Genomic DNA, 12,271 nt, shown 5'->3' with positions numbered 1-12,271 from the left:
GTGTGGCAAGATGTGGTTTGAGTGGCAAGAGAGGTAGCCTCAGGGCAGAGGAGGGAAGCAACGACCATCATAGTTAGACAGTCAGGTCGAGGAAGAGACAGGAGACATTAGGCTTAGGGGAGGGGCGAGGAGAGACACCGTGTGATGTTTTTGACACACATCCTACTCAAGTAAATTTTTTCTCAATGGAGGTTTGTATTTAGGAGTTTTAATATTATGCTTAGGTTTTTTCCCCGAGTTATTTCGTTTGGGCCCAAGAAAAAGTAGCAAGCGTTGATTAATTAAAACACACACACACCTCCTCACCCTCCCCAGGAACCTGCAGTACTTTAGAAGATCAAAGAAGGTGCAGGGAAGCCATTGAGGCAGTTTTTTTTAACCTACATTAAAAAAAAATAACATTTTGACTTTTGGAGAAGCCTCTGTGGAGATCGCGGGCATTCAGGCACTTTTCCTTAAAAGATGAAACGCAGTGCAGGCACTTGAGAGCACTTCCTTTATAACTGTGCGCCTGCTGTATTCTCTGCGCTCACATCCCGTCCAGCAAGTAGCATCTAGAGACAAATGTTTCCTGAATCAACTATTTAAAATGGGCAGGTACTGAAATGTCGGCACTTCTTTCATTTAAAAGGGAGAGTGCCAGCACTTTTCAGCGGGGCTACAATCAGTACACGACAGAGTAGAGCCATCTCAGAAACAAATAGTTACGTCTGTGATAGTGAGTACCTGCACTCCACCACTGTGCACCCACCGTACTAGTGTATAGAGTGGTCTCGACAGAAAGCTCAGATTAGAGGGCAACGAAACAAGAAAATAAACAATTAAATGTTAAACGCTGCCATGCTAAGCTGTAAACTACAGGCAGAGAACAGGCCATGCAGTATAATAAGTATTTTTCCTTCCCTGGTGCTTGGGCGGTACTTCCGATTGCTTAGTTACAGAAGACAAACGTAAAGGAAGGAAGCAAGCGCCCTCCCTAGAGGGAGAGAACCGGGTACCACCTGTGGACTCCGGGAGAGGAGACATTTACTAAACTGCAAAATTCAGTCCTGGCACTGGTGCCCTACACCTAGATAAGCACAACTCGGATGGGTAAATCACCAACCGAAAGCGCCTCACCCATCAAAAAGATCTATCTATCAAGGCGCATCTGGAAGTACAATTAAAAACACAGAAATAGGACAAAAAACATGGTAATAAACGGGGGAACTTTCCACCAATGCCTACCTCATCCCGTGGCACAGCGGGTGTTTAAGAAACAAATACTCGCATCAGGCCGCTGTCAAAAGACACTTCCGCTCCTCGGCCTCAGCTGCACTGCACTGAACTGCGAGCACCAGAAGCAGAAAGGGGAAGGCGGGCCCGGAGACAGGTGCCAGCTCCGCCCGGCCTCCGGAGGGGAAGAAGTGAAGGAGGAGAGCTCAGGCTGGGGATTGGCTCAGACTCTGCCCGGTGCCCAGAGAACCAGGGCAGAGGGAGGAGCGTGCGCCCTGGATACTGTCAGCGCCCGGGGTCAAGGCGCAGGGAGGGGCCAGGGCTCGGAGGCAGTGGCCACACCATTCTTAGGAGAGCTAAGCGAAGGGCCCGGCCCCTGTACCAGTCAGCGTGTCTGTCAGAGGCATTTGCAGCAGTTTAGTGGGAGGAGAGATGAGGCTGTGGTGGATCGGTACAAACAAGCTCCGCCCGGCGCCCAGCCGGTGCCCTCTCTCGAGTTCATTCGGGTGCCAACCGAGGAAGGATTCTACACCCTGTGGTACTCTCTCGTCCACTGCGGGGGAGTTAGCAACGAAATCTGAAGCAGCTGTCACGGGAGGAGACCTCTGTGCCTGTCTTTCTCCTTACCCTCTCAACAAGCATTGGCATAGCCAGTAGGTCTCGCCTTTTGGATTGAGACATTATACGTGTTTAGCTAGACCTATTGGTTTTGCCAATGTTTGTAAGCTATGCTGTGGCCTAGAGCATTGCGGTTGCTGTGCAGCATATTGATAATTTATAATAAAAATGTGTGATAAGCATTTTTGTTATTTATATATCACCAGGAAGACATTGTATACAAATGAACGACCTTATTATAAACATATTTATCATAAACATCTTTTCCATATTTATTTTTCCTTGCAACAGTGGCATATTCTGTCTGCTAGTTGTAATGCTTGTTTGTTATACTTTTTTTTGTTATGGCGGGCAAACATTAATGGGAGAATGGAGTTTGGGAACAAGTTATTAAATTATAATACGTGCAGCGGACAGACACCAGGGGGTAATGAGTAGATACCATAATCCGAGGTTGAGGTGGTGGTTATTGATGCTGTCGTGATGCTAAGATGGAGTTGCGCTGGTGCTGAGGTGATGTGTAAGTGATGCTGAGTAATACTTAGGTGGTGTGGGTGATGTTGAGGTGATCCTGAGTTATGCTGAGGTGGTGCTGAGTTGGTGCTGTGCTGTGCTGCTTTGGTGCTGAATTGCTGCTGAGGTTGGGTTGCACTGATGCTGAGGTGGGCTTCCATTGGTGCTGAGGTGGTGCTGCACTGGTGGTTGTGGAGTATTGTGAAGGTGGTGCTGCGCTGGTACTGAAGTGGTGCTGCGTTGCTGCTGAGGTGGTGCTGCGCTGGTGCTAAATGATGCTATGGTGGTGCTGAGTCATTCTGAGGTTGTGTATTTGGGCTGGTTGTTAGGTGGTGCTGTGCTGATGTTGAGGTGGTGCTTAGGGATGCCGAATTGGTGCCGTGTTGAGGTGATGCTTTACTGATGTTGAGGTGGTGATGCACTGATACGGAAGTGATGCTGTGTTGGTGCTGAGTTGCTGCCAAGGTGGGGTTGTGCGGGTGCTGGGATGGGGTGTGCTGGTGGTGGTGCATTGATGCAGAGGCAATGGTATGGAATAGGTATTAAAATACCAGCACAATTCCTGAAATTGTGATACATGTTACAAAGCTGAAAATGTTCACATATTGCACATATGCCTTCGGTACAGCTCACAGATGAGTATTCTAAGGCTAGGAGAGTTAGACACAGTTAATTAGTGCATTGGGATATTATGGCAATATGCTGCAATGCATGGATCCTGAATAGTACAGGCAGGCAGAGCAAGCAAGAAACTGTGAGCCTTTCCTGCTCTATTGAAGTCTGTCAAATGTCAGATAAAGGTAAGAAGCACAGGGTCAGCTCAGAGAGGTTGTGTTTGACAGCCTGGCTTTTGGCACCAGGACAGTCAGAGGATAACCTGACACTGACATCCCTTCAGTGGACTATTTCCATTGACATACAATCCCTTTTGGAAAGACATTCTACAAGTGAACATTCCAGCAGATTTTGCCCTTCCTCTTGGAATCAGTGGATTCTCTGTTGCCACTCATGAACAACCTCAACTCCTGGGACTGCTGGAGTGCAGGTGAAATATGATAATGAACATGTAGATCTATGCATCATTCGCTCGGTGTGCAGTTAACAATAGCTCGTATACTTAATTTGCTCACTCCTCACCCCTTTGTTTTCCTCCTCGTCCGCACTGTTCTTTCCATCCTTTCTCTTCTCACGCTCCACACCCCTTGTCCTCACATCACACGTTCCAATTCCCAATCTATTTTTCCTCCCACCTCTCAGACCACTCTCTCCCTCTACCCTTCCTTTCTCCTCCATGCTCTTCCCCTCCCCCACAACTGCCTTCCTCTATCTCTCCTTTATCTCTGCTTACTTAGCTGTCCTTTCCTTCCTCCTCTGCTGTCTTTCCTTCTCTCTTCTAAGTGTTCTCTCTGCCACTCACCCAATTTTGTCATTCTCCTCTTTGTTCGGCAGCTTGAGCTGAAATATATGCTCTAGATTTCGAAGACAGTAAGCACTCATTATTAACTATGAATTCATGTGCACCTGTAATTGTGTGAAAATTACACGGTACAGATGCTTTCAAATGAGTAATACAACTTTTTCTATAAGTGACTTTGGTAATAGTAGTTTGTTTGCTTTAGATTAACCCCTGAGGAGTGATACTTGGTGGGGCTGCTGTTCTGTGAGGATACCAAGCTTGCACTGCTGCTGTCTGGTGTATATGTGTCCTGGGATAGGGTAAGCCCACCCCTCTGCTGCCTTAGCTGCACCTGTCCTTTGAATGAGGGAAGCTTGCACTGGTTCTGCCCACGTTGTACCTGGTTTTTGAAGAAGGGCTTGTCATGTCTTGGTCCAAGGAAGACAGACAAATATATTATTCTTACAGGAGCTTTATTGATTACCTCCTTCTCAGTCCCTGTCCCTACTCTAACTGTCCCTTTCCTGTGTCTACTCCTCCCCTTCCTCTGGCCCCCTAGCTCCGCCCACACCCAGCTACTAGAATGCATCCCAACATTACATCTCCCCCCTTGTTAACAAAATGAACTTAGCGTCCAACATATTTAGAGTTCCTAGATCAGCCATACGAGTCCGCGGGCTGTTCGCCTGAGCTATGGAGACGCATCTCAGCTTGCATTGTGTGCCTTCTGCCTCCTCGACGAGAGCATCCTTTATTACAAGAGTGCATCTTTGCACTTGCATAAATTCTCGTGGGATGTGCATATGTTCAGATTCATGGTGGTTTTCACTCAACTTCTGGGTGATCCACTCACCTTCGGTGTCTGAGGTGTCTATGGAGGGCTCAGCTTGATATCAATCAATCAATCAATCAATCAATCACAGCATTTATATAGCGCACTACTCACCCAGAGGGTCTCAAGGCGCTAGGGGAGGGGGGTCTGCTACTGCTCGAACAGCCAGGTCTTGAGTTGCTTCCTGAAGGCGAGGTGGTCCTGGGTCAGGCGGAGGTGGGTCGGGAGGGAGTTCCATGTCTTGGCGGCGAGGTAGGAGAAGGACCGTCCTCCTGTGGTGGCTCTTCGGATGCGGGGAACGGCGGCGAGGGCGTGGCCGGTCGATCGAAGCTGGCGTTTGGGAGCGTAGAAGTTGAGGCGGCTGTTGAGGTATCCCGGGCCTTGGTTGTGTAAGGCTTTGTGTGCGTGGGTGAGGAGTCGGAAGGTGATTCTCTTGTTGACCGGGAGCCAGTGCAGGTCTCTCAGGTGTCCGGAGATGTGGCTGCGACGGGGGATGTCCAGGATGAGGCGTGCTGAGGCGTTCTGGATCTGCTGGAGTGTCTTCTGAAGCTTGGCGGTGGTTCCGGCGTAGAGGGAGTTGCCGTAGACCAGACGGCTGGTGACGAGGGCCTGGGTGACTGTCTTCCTGGTCTCGGTGGGGATCCACCGGAAGATCTTACGTAGCATGCGCAGGATGTTGAAGCATGACGAGGAGACGGCATTGACTTGTCTGGTCATGGAGAGGGAGGAGTCCAGGATGAAGCCCAGGTTGCGTGCGTGGTCTGTTGGTTGGGGTGCGCTGCCCAGGGCGGGGGGCCACCAGGAGTCGTCCCAGGCGGAGGGTGAAGGTCCCAGGATGAGGTGATTGAAGAAAAAGGAGGAGGACCCCACACAGAATTATAAGGTACTGGGGGGAAGACAGTAGTCGAAAAACAACAATGTCCCAGACAGATGGACAATGGGAATTGTCCTAATTTAGTGTTAGTAGTAGGGGTATAATGATTGAGTGGGCATGCCGTAAAGTCGGCGAGAAAGGCAAAGGTACACCGAGATGTAGTTAAATATCAATATACATCAATTAAGTACTATAACGTTATGGACAAACATAATTTATAACAGGTTCTATGTAGTTTTTTGTAATACTGTCAAAAGGCCAGAAATTTAATTATTGAGACTTGTCATGATGTATGTTTGGTAAAGCTATGTTTTGTATTTATTCACTTTATCGGTTTACAGTTCACAATTCATATCAAAACAGTGTTAAAAACATATCACAATGGACATTTTAATAAAAATTACATAAAATACATAATAAAAACAAGAAGAATCAAAAAGGTCGACGTGGCGTTTCGGCTTTCTTTTAGTACACCTTCCTCAGGACTGATTCTTATTCCAAATGGAGTTCGTTGTCCATATGGAGAATGTTGATTTAGCGAAAGGTCCTTTATAATTTTGGACGATTAACAGATCACAGGATGCTATTATCAATTCGCAAAGTGTGCTGTTTCTCATATGAGAGGAGTGAATTCAATTTTGTAATGGATATGGCGTCCTAATGAATATTGTGTCCGGTTGGTTCGAATCTGTAAATAAGATAGGATCTTGCCGGATTTTAGCTGCCAGGAGGAGCCACCGTTTTATGACAGTTGTCGGCGATGTTCTTCCATAGGAGCTGGGTGATCAATCGCTGCAGTCGGGAACCTCTTTCAATTAGGTCAGCCTTTGGCGGAAGAACAATCAAAACTCTAGGGGTTGGCCTCACGCGGTTGTCGTTCTCTTTGTTGCTTAATTCGGCCTCCCTGCTCCTGTATCCTGGCAGCCAGTCTGTAGGAAGGTACCTCCTGACTATGGTTGCCCCCAACTTTTTGCCCTGTGTTTTAGCTGGCTTTTAACATAGTCGACCTGGGACCCTGCCAATCAGGACCCCAGGCCTACTGCTCTCTCTTTAAAATGGATTCCATGTACCCTAGGTACATTTCCAATTGGTACTGGGCCACCCTATCAGACCCTGTAACTCAGGGCATGGGTGTCCCCAGGGCTGCCAGGGGCTGCAGCATGTATTATGCCACCCCTGGCTGGCCTCCTAAATTTGACACAACTGGCTGCATGACAGCTGGGGCAAAGTCGTGTAATCACCCTTTGCTATAGATATAGTATACCTATATCTAACCCTAGAAATGGACACACAGATTCCTATCAGTCACTCCTATGGCAGGCCTTGACAATCCTGAAGGCAGAGTGCTTGGAATCGTGTGAAATGGTGCTCTGGCATGAGCTGAGCCGTTTGCAGCTTGCGGAACCAAGTCCTAATAGCTGTTCCATGATAACGCATACCATATACTCTTAAGTGCATTATAATCCTCGCGGTTAAATGCTATCTTTGGTATTGCTTTATCAAAACATGTCGAGTAAGGTGTCATACGAATTGGAATACTAACCCCTCGCCAATTCTGGCGACGGGGTTAGCATTCCACCCTTCTAGAGGGACACGACATGTATGTAACTGTGAACCCCGGTTAAAGTTAAACAAAGCCTCAGCTCCACAAATTGGATGCTGCCACCACAGACACGAGTCTGACCTCCTGCTGCTGGGAGTCCTTCCAGCGAGGAGAGCTTGGACAAAGGGTTTCCTGTCCGGGGCGGTGCTAGCACCATCACAGACAGGGTTTTGTGTATCCTGGGTAGGCAGGGCTTTACAGGAAGGTGACTGCTGAGTGGCACCCCGGTGCTCACTACGCATAGGCCGGTCAGAACCAGTTCCAGGGGCACACCAGCCCCTGGCCTGGGGGAAGTCCGGCATGGGAGAGGGGTGTAACCACCCCCCTCCTAGTCCCACCCATAGGCAGGACCTAGTCACCGGGTCAGCCCCTTTTCTTAGTATAAAGATAGGAGCGGGCCCCCTGTTCAAATGAGATCATCTTTGAATCAAGAATACTTTCTACGAAAGGACTTCGCGACTCTTCTCAAGACTTCTCCCTTGTGGCTAAGGAGTAGTCACCCTGCACCAGCGGGCACCATCTAAGAACTCTGCGGTTTGCTGCAAGTCCTTCCTCAAGGATCCGACGGCCCAGCTCGACGAGAACCGGCTTCCCTGGCACCTCTGACCTCTACCCACGTCGTCAGCTCAGCTGAGATCTGTGGGTGCGACGAGACCTCGAGGGACCGGCCATCATCAAAACCTGCACGCTTTCTTAACCAGCACGACCACCGAAGCAATTCTCTGGTGAGTGCTCTGGGGTCCGAGAAGCCCCGACCCTGAGCAGCTCCAGCACCGAAGTGCAGTCTCCCAGCATCTCCACGATCTGCGTGGGGCCCTTCTGCTCGCTGCTCAGCACGTTGTCTGGTCACTAGCCGCTGGCTTGTGCCCTTCTTTGACGACATCCGACAACCAACGCTGCTGGTCTGGTTGTGAGGTAATATGAATTTTTGAGGTCAATTGTGTCCCCTATCGTAGACCCCAACGGCTCCATGTACGTGCTTCAAGTACATGTAAGTTCCCTCCACAACCAGCTATGAAGACGCAAATACATTTGCGTCCAACGTTAACATGTCCTCTTTCAGATCCACCATGAATGGATCGAATATTCAGTTCCTAAGTATGCCTTGCCACCGTCTTTACATGGTGTACTTTTCACGTTTTCCTGGCTCTGGCGAGTTAGGCCCTGTTTCCTGCCATTCAAGCCTTTTTCTGCTTTCTGCCTCTGGAAGCTGCAGCTTGTACCTGCATCTGTATCCATAACCTTTACCTTACTCCCTGCGCGGCTAGCGGTGCCTGGCTCGGACTGCTTGCCTGCCAAGACTGTATTTTGCCTTCAAGTTATCTGCTCCCCTCCTCGAAAATACATTCCTGTCTAGTAGTTTAGGTAAACATCCTTCCCAGCTGCAAAGCAAAGGGCCCGGCCTTTCTGTCTCCATGCAAGTAATTCATAGCTCCTGTTACCATGGTAGGCCCATGGCCCCCTTGCTTACACGTAGACACGTAGACACATATGCACGCACTAGCAGTCAGTATAGAATAGCCTCTGCCCGAGAGACCTTTCCTTCTAGATAATATAGTTCCTCAAACACAAGATACCAGATATGATTTGGGATTAGGTTGTTCTGACACGCCAGACTTCTGTCTCCCTGTATAGCGCAAATGTCAAGTCCCCTTCACCCTCCAGTTACACGTCAATCACACGTCATGCTGCTGCGCGCGCATCTCTGCCACATATTTCTGCTGACACTGCAGGATTCTCCTATGGATCCACCCACTTGTGACACCTCTATGTGACGTTTCTAGTACACACCTTCGTGTACGCCCTCGTGCACGCCTTCTGTTACGCACATGTGTTCTTATCTCGTTTCTTTCAGCTGTTACGCCTTCTGGACCCATCACCACTGTAATGCATTGACTATATATATGATGTACTGTTAATAAAGCATTGTGATTCCCTTCCTGAACCCTCGTGGTGATGGAACATGATACCTGGTTCGAACCAATTCCTTTTTAAGGAATAAACCCTTATAAACTCAGATGCCACGGACTCTGCCTCTTATTTTTGACTGAGTTATTCTTATTGAACTTTACAGCATAAATTAAGTATAGGTAATTTAAATTTACCACATATTTGGCGCCCGAATAAGGACCCCTCCCCCACCTTACGCGCCGGCGGTGCGTTGCAGGCCCGGTCCCCTGCCACAGCCGGACGGACAACTACGCGTACCCGCAGGATTTCCTGTATCTCCCTCAGGCCAACGGAGGTGACTGAGGCTGCGATCGACACCCAGACGAGGCGGCGAGGAGTGCGGAGGATCCCGACCAGAGCCCAGCCGAGAGAGCAAGGTCCGAGGTATTCAGAGGCCCACCAGTTCCGAAGTTCCGAAGTACCTACGTCGCGAGTTGAGTCGAGTCCAGTCCAGTCGAGTCCAGGGTCCAGTCCAGTGTCGAGTTCCTGAGGCCTTCCGTTTCCGTGCTTCCCGGTGAGTACCGTTGCTGGGGACGCATCTAGACGGGTGCATTAGTTTGTGTCCGGTCAAGACGAATTTGGGTACACAGACCCGGTCTGCACTGTTTGGCGGTGTATCTGTACTGTTTTAGCAGTATATCCAGTATGCAGGTAGCTAGTTTTATTCTAGTTATTGTTGTTCGTTTTCAAATTGTTTAAATGTGTTTTAATGTCGTGGTATGAGTGATTGTCTGATTTTCATTACTGTGTTTATTGTATTAGTGGTGTCCAAATACGAGTAAGTATCAAGTACCAAGTAACACGGCTGAAAAATGCCGCTGTTTTCTAAACTGAAACAGATAGGAACTAGGAAAGGGATACTCGAGGAAGCTGTTCCCATCCCACCCAGGGACACTCCAGGGTATTTTATGTACCACAAACACGGCTTAGATGCTGTATTATTTCTCGATTTATGGGTGGACTACACCAAAGATTTAGCAGAGAATCAAAGATGGCCCGTTACAGGGACATGGGATGCCGAATGCATCTTGAGAGTAGAAGAAGCGTTATGGAAAAAGAAAGCCAGACAGTCGCAGAAAGATGCCATTGAACTATGGCGTAAAGAATCACACAGACGCACAGAGAAAGCACTCAGAAAAGCAGAGAGAAGTAAAGAGGATTCCGAAAAAGCCAAAGAAAAAGAACTACTAGAAGAAGGAGAACGAGTTAGGATAGAACAACACGATAGACGTAGTAATGCTATTATGACAGGATTGTATCCAGTCCTGACCGAGGGCCTGCCCAAGGCGACCCCGGAAGTACCGAAAGATCAGCCCCCACCATTGGTTCCGACTAAATTACGTCACAAGACCGCAGCAGAAATTTTCCTTTCTTCTTATTTAGACGATGTAGCACCCGCATACATAAATGTTCCACCTGCACCTATACCACCCACTAATGACCGTCATCCCCAACGACAGGCCACTCCTCCACCACTTCCTGCACCCCCCATTAACCCTATTAATCCGCTTAACCCTTTTGGGCCTGATACGGCCCTACCGACAGATCATGTTCAAGCCTCCGCTTCAGGAGGTGCATCAGGAGGTTTCCAGACCCCGCCACCAGTACATCGATTAAATACTAAAGAACTAGCAATGCAACGTACTCCCAAACCGATTACCAATGAAAAAGCGAAAGAACTTATCACATACTGTAGATATGACCCCATACCAGGCAAAGATGGTTGCATGTTATTAGCCTCAATACGTATAAGACGTGCTGCAGACTTTTTAGTCCTGTTTCCAGGAATAAAAGCTAATCTAGACAGGATATATCATTTTGTTCAGACGGGGGAGGGCCCGGAATGTGTTCACAAGGCCATGGCGCATCAGAAAGTAGACATTCAGAGCCTACTATTGAGATTCCTCATAAACTGTTTCATAAGAGAACGAGACCGGCCTGGTGTAAATGAAGAAGAGATGAAGGTATTAACTGCATGGAGTCAGAATATTTCAGACGGAAAACATGATAAACAAAATTGTATAGAGAGCATGTACAGAAAAATTCGTAAAGAAGTAGTAGTATTCCATGCAAAAGAGAAAGCTGAAAGGGAAGCAAAATCAGACGAGAATAAATCCTCAGAGGATGAGCCAGAGACAGAGACAGAAGATAGAGGAACGATAGCATATGTGGGAAGGGGTAGATCCTTTAATAAACCGATACGTCCAGAAAGCAAGAGACTTTTTCACTCTGCTATGTCGAATCCAAAGACCCCTGAACATCTATTTCAGGCTACCGATAAAATACTGCAAGAACGAATGGGGTACCATGTACTCGATTCCATGGATGAACAAGAATTAGCCAGGTCAGCAGTACAATGGGCTGAGAATTCTGAAAAATATAGTGATGATGCATTAGCGCAGACCTTTTTGAATCTTTCACCAGATGAACAGCGACTAGCTAGTATGTATATGATACAACACCTCCTTATATTGTATAAAAGCCAACACTCTGATCCAGGTCCCTTACCTGATGTATTAATAGAGTTACTCATGAATAGATGGAGGGGCCTGGGTACCGACTTAATTAAAGTAATTCTAGAACATCGACACAGATATAGTGCTTTCCTGAATCCACAGTTTGTTTCAGCTCCACCCCCAGAAAGAAAAATGTTTTACATAGACAGACAAAATCCCTTGCGAGAAGTGCATCCAGTCAGGAATGATGGTAATACCTTTAGACGCGTGTTTGTGTACACGCCCATAACTAAAATGGAATTATTAGAAATGAAGAAATTAGTGCCTAGCCACGATAAGGACCCTGCAGGTTTCCACCGTGAAATAAAAGACATGTTACTCATGGGTGATTATACCTATCCCGACATCATGAAAATATTGAAAGTATTATTGCCTGCCGGTATTTACGAGAAACTCAAAGAAAAAGAATGGGAGGTGGGAGAGCAAAAGATTGATTGGGCTGCATTAGAGAACGAAGAAAACACTCGAACCCCAGGCCTAGGGCTTGGGGACAAAACTAAAGCATTACCAGGGTTGTTAGTACAAGTATTGCCACGATTATTGGCAACGAAAAAGGAGGACTGGGATGCAATCTCAGCCTGCAAACAGAAACCCGATGAAGACACTAGTGATTTTTATTCCCGATTTGAGAAATGTTTTATTATTAATAGTGGCCTGAAAACAAGTAGCGAGTCATATCCACACCTTTTTGTATCCAAGTTAGTCGAGAATTCCCTGCCCCAAGTTAAAAATCGTGTACTGAAAGTCGAGAGCA

General features: G+C 47.6%; 1 protein-coding gene across 1 annotated transcript in view; it reads right to left on the bottom strand.

Annotated features, from left to right (window-relative positions):
* CLBA1 (clathrin binding box of aftiphilin containing 1) overlaps nucleotides 1–1,363 on the bottom strand; it is a 63,632-nt gene extending 62,269 nt beyond the window's left edge. Inside the window, exon 1 of the mRNA XM_086937911.1 lies at nucleotides 1,228–1,363. The gene's annotated coding sequence lies outside the window, so the exon portion shown is untranslated. The remainder of the gene's footprint in view (nucleotides 1–1,227) is intronic.
* Between the last annotated feature and the right edge of the window lie 10,908 nt (nucleotides 1,364–12,271).

This window comes from Lissotriton vulgaris, chromosome 9, assembly GCF_964263255.1.
Source record: "Lissotriton vulgaris chromosome 9, aLisVul1.2, whole genome shotgun sequence".
Classification (NCBI taxonomy): domain Eukaryota; kingdom Metazoa; phylum Chordata; class Amphibia; order Caudata; family Salamandridae; genus Lissotriton; species Lissotriton vulgaris.
This window is presented reverse-complemented; position numbering and strand designations above follow the sequence as displayed.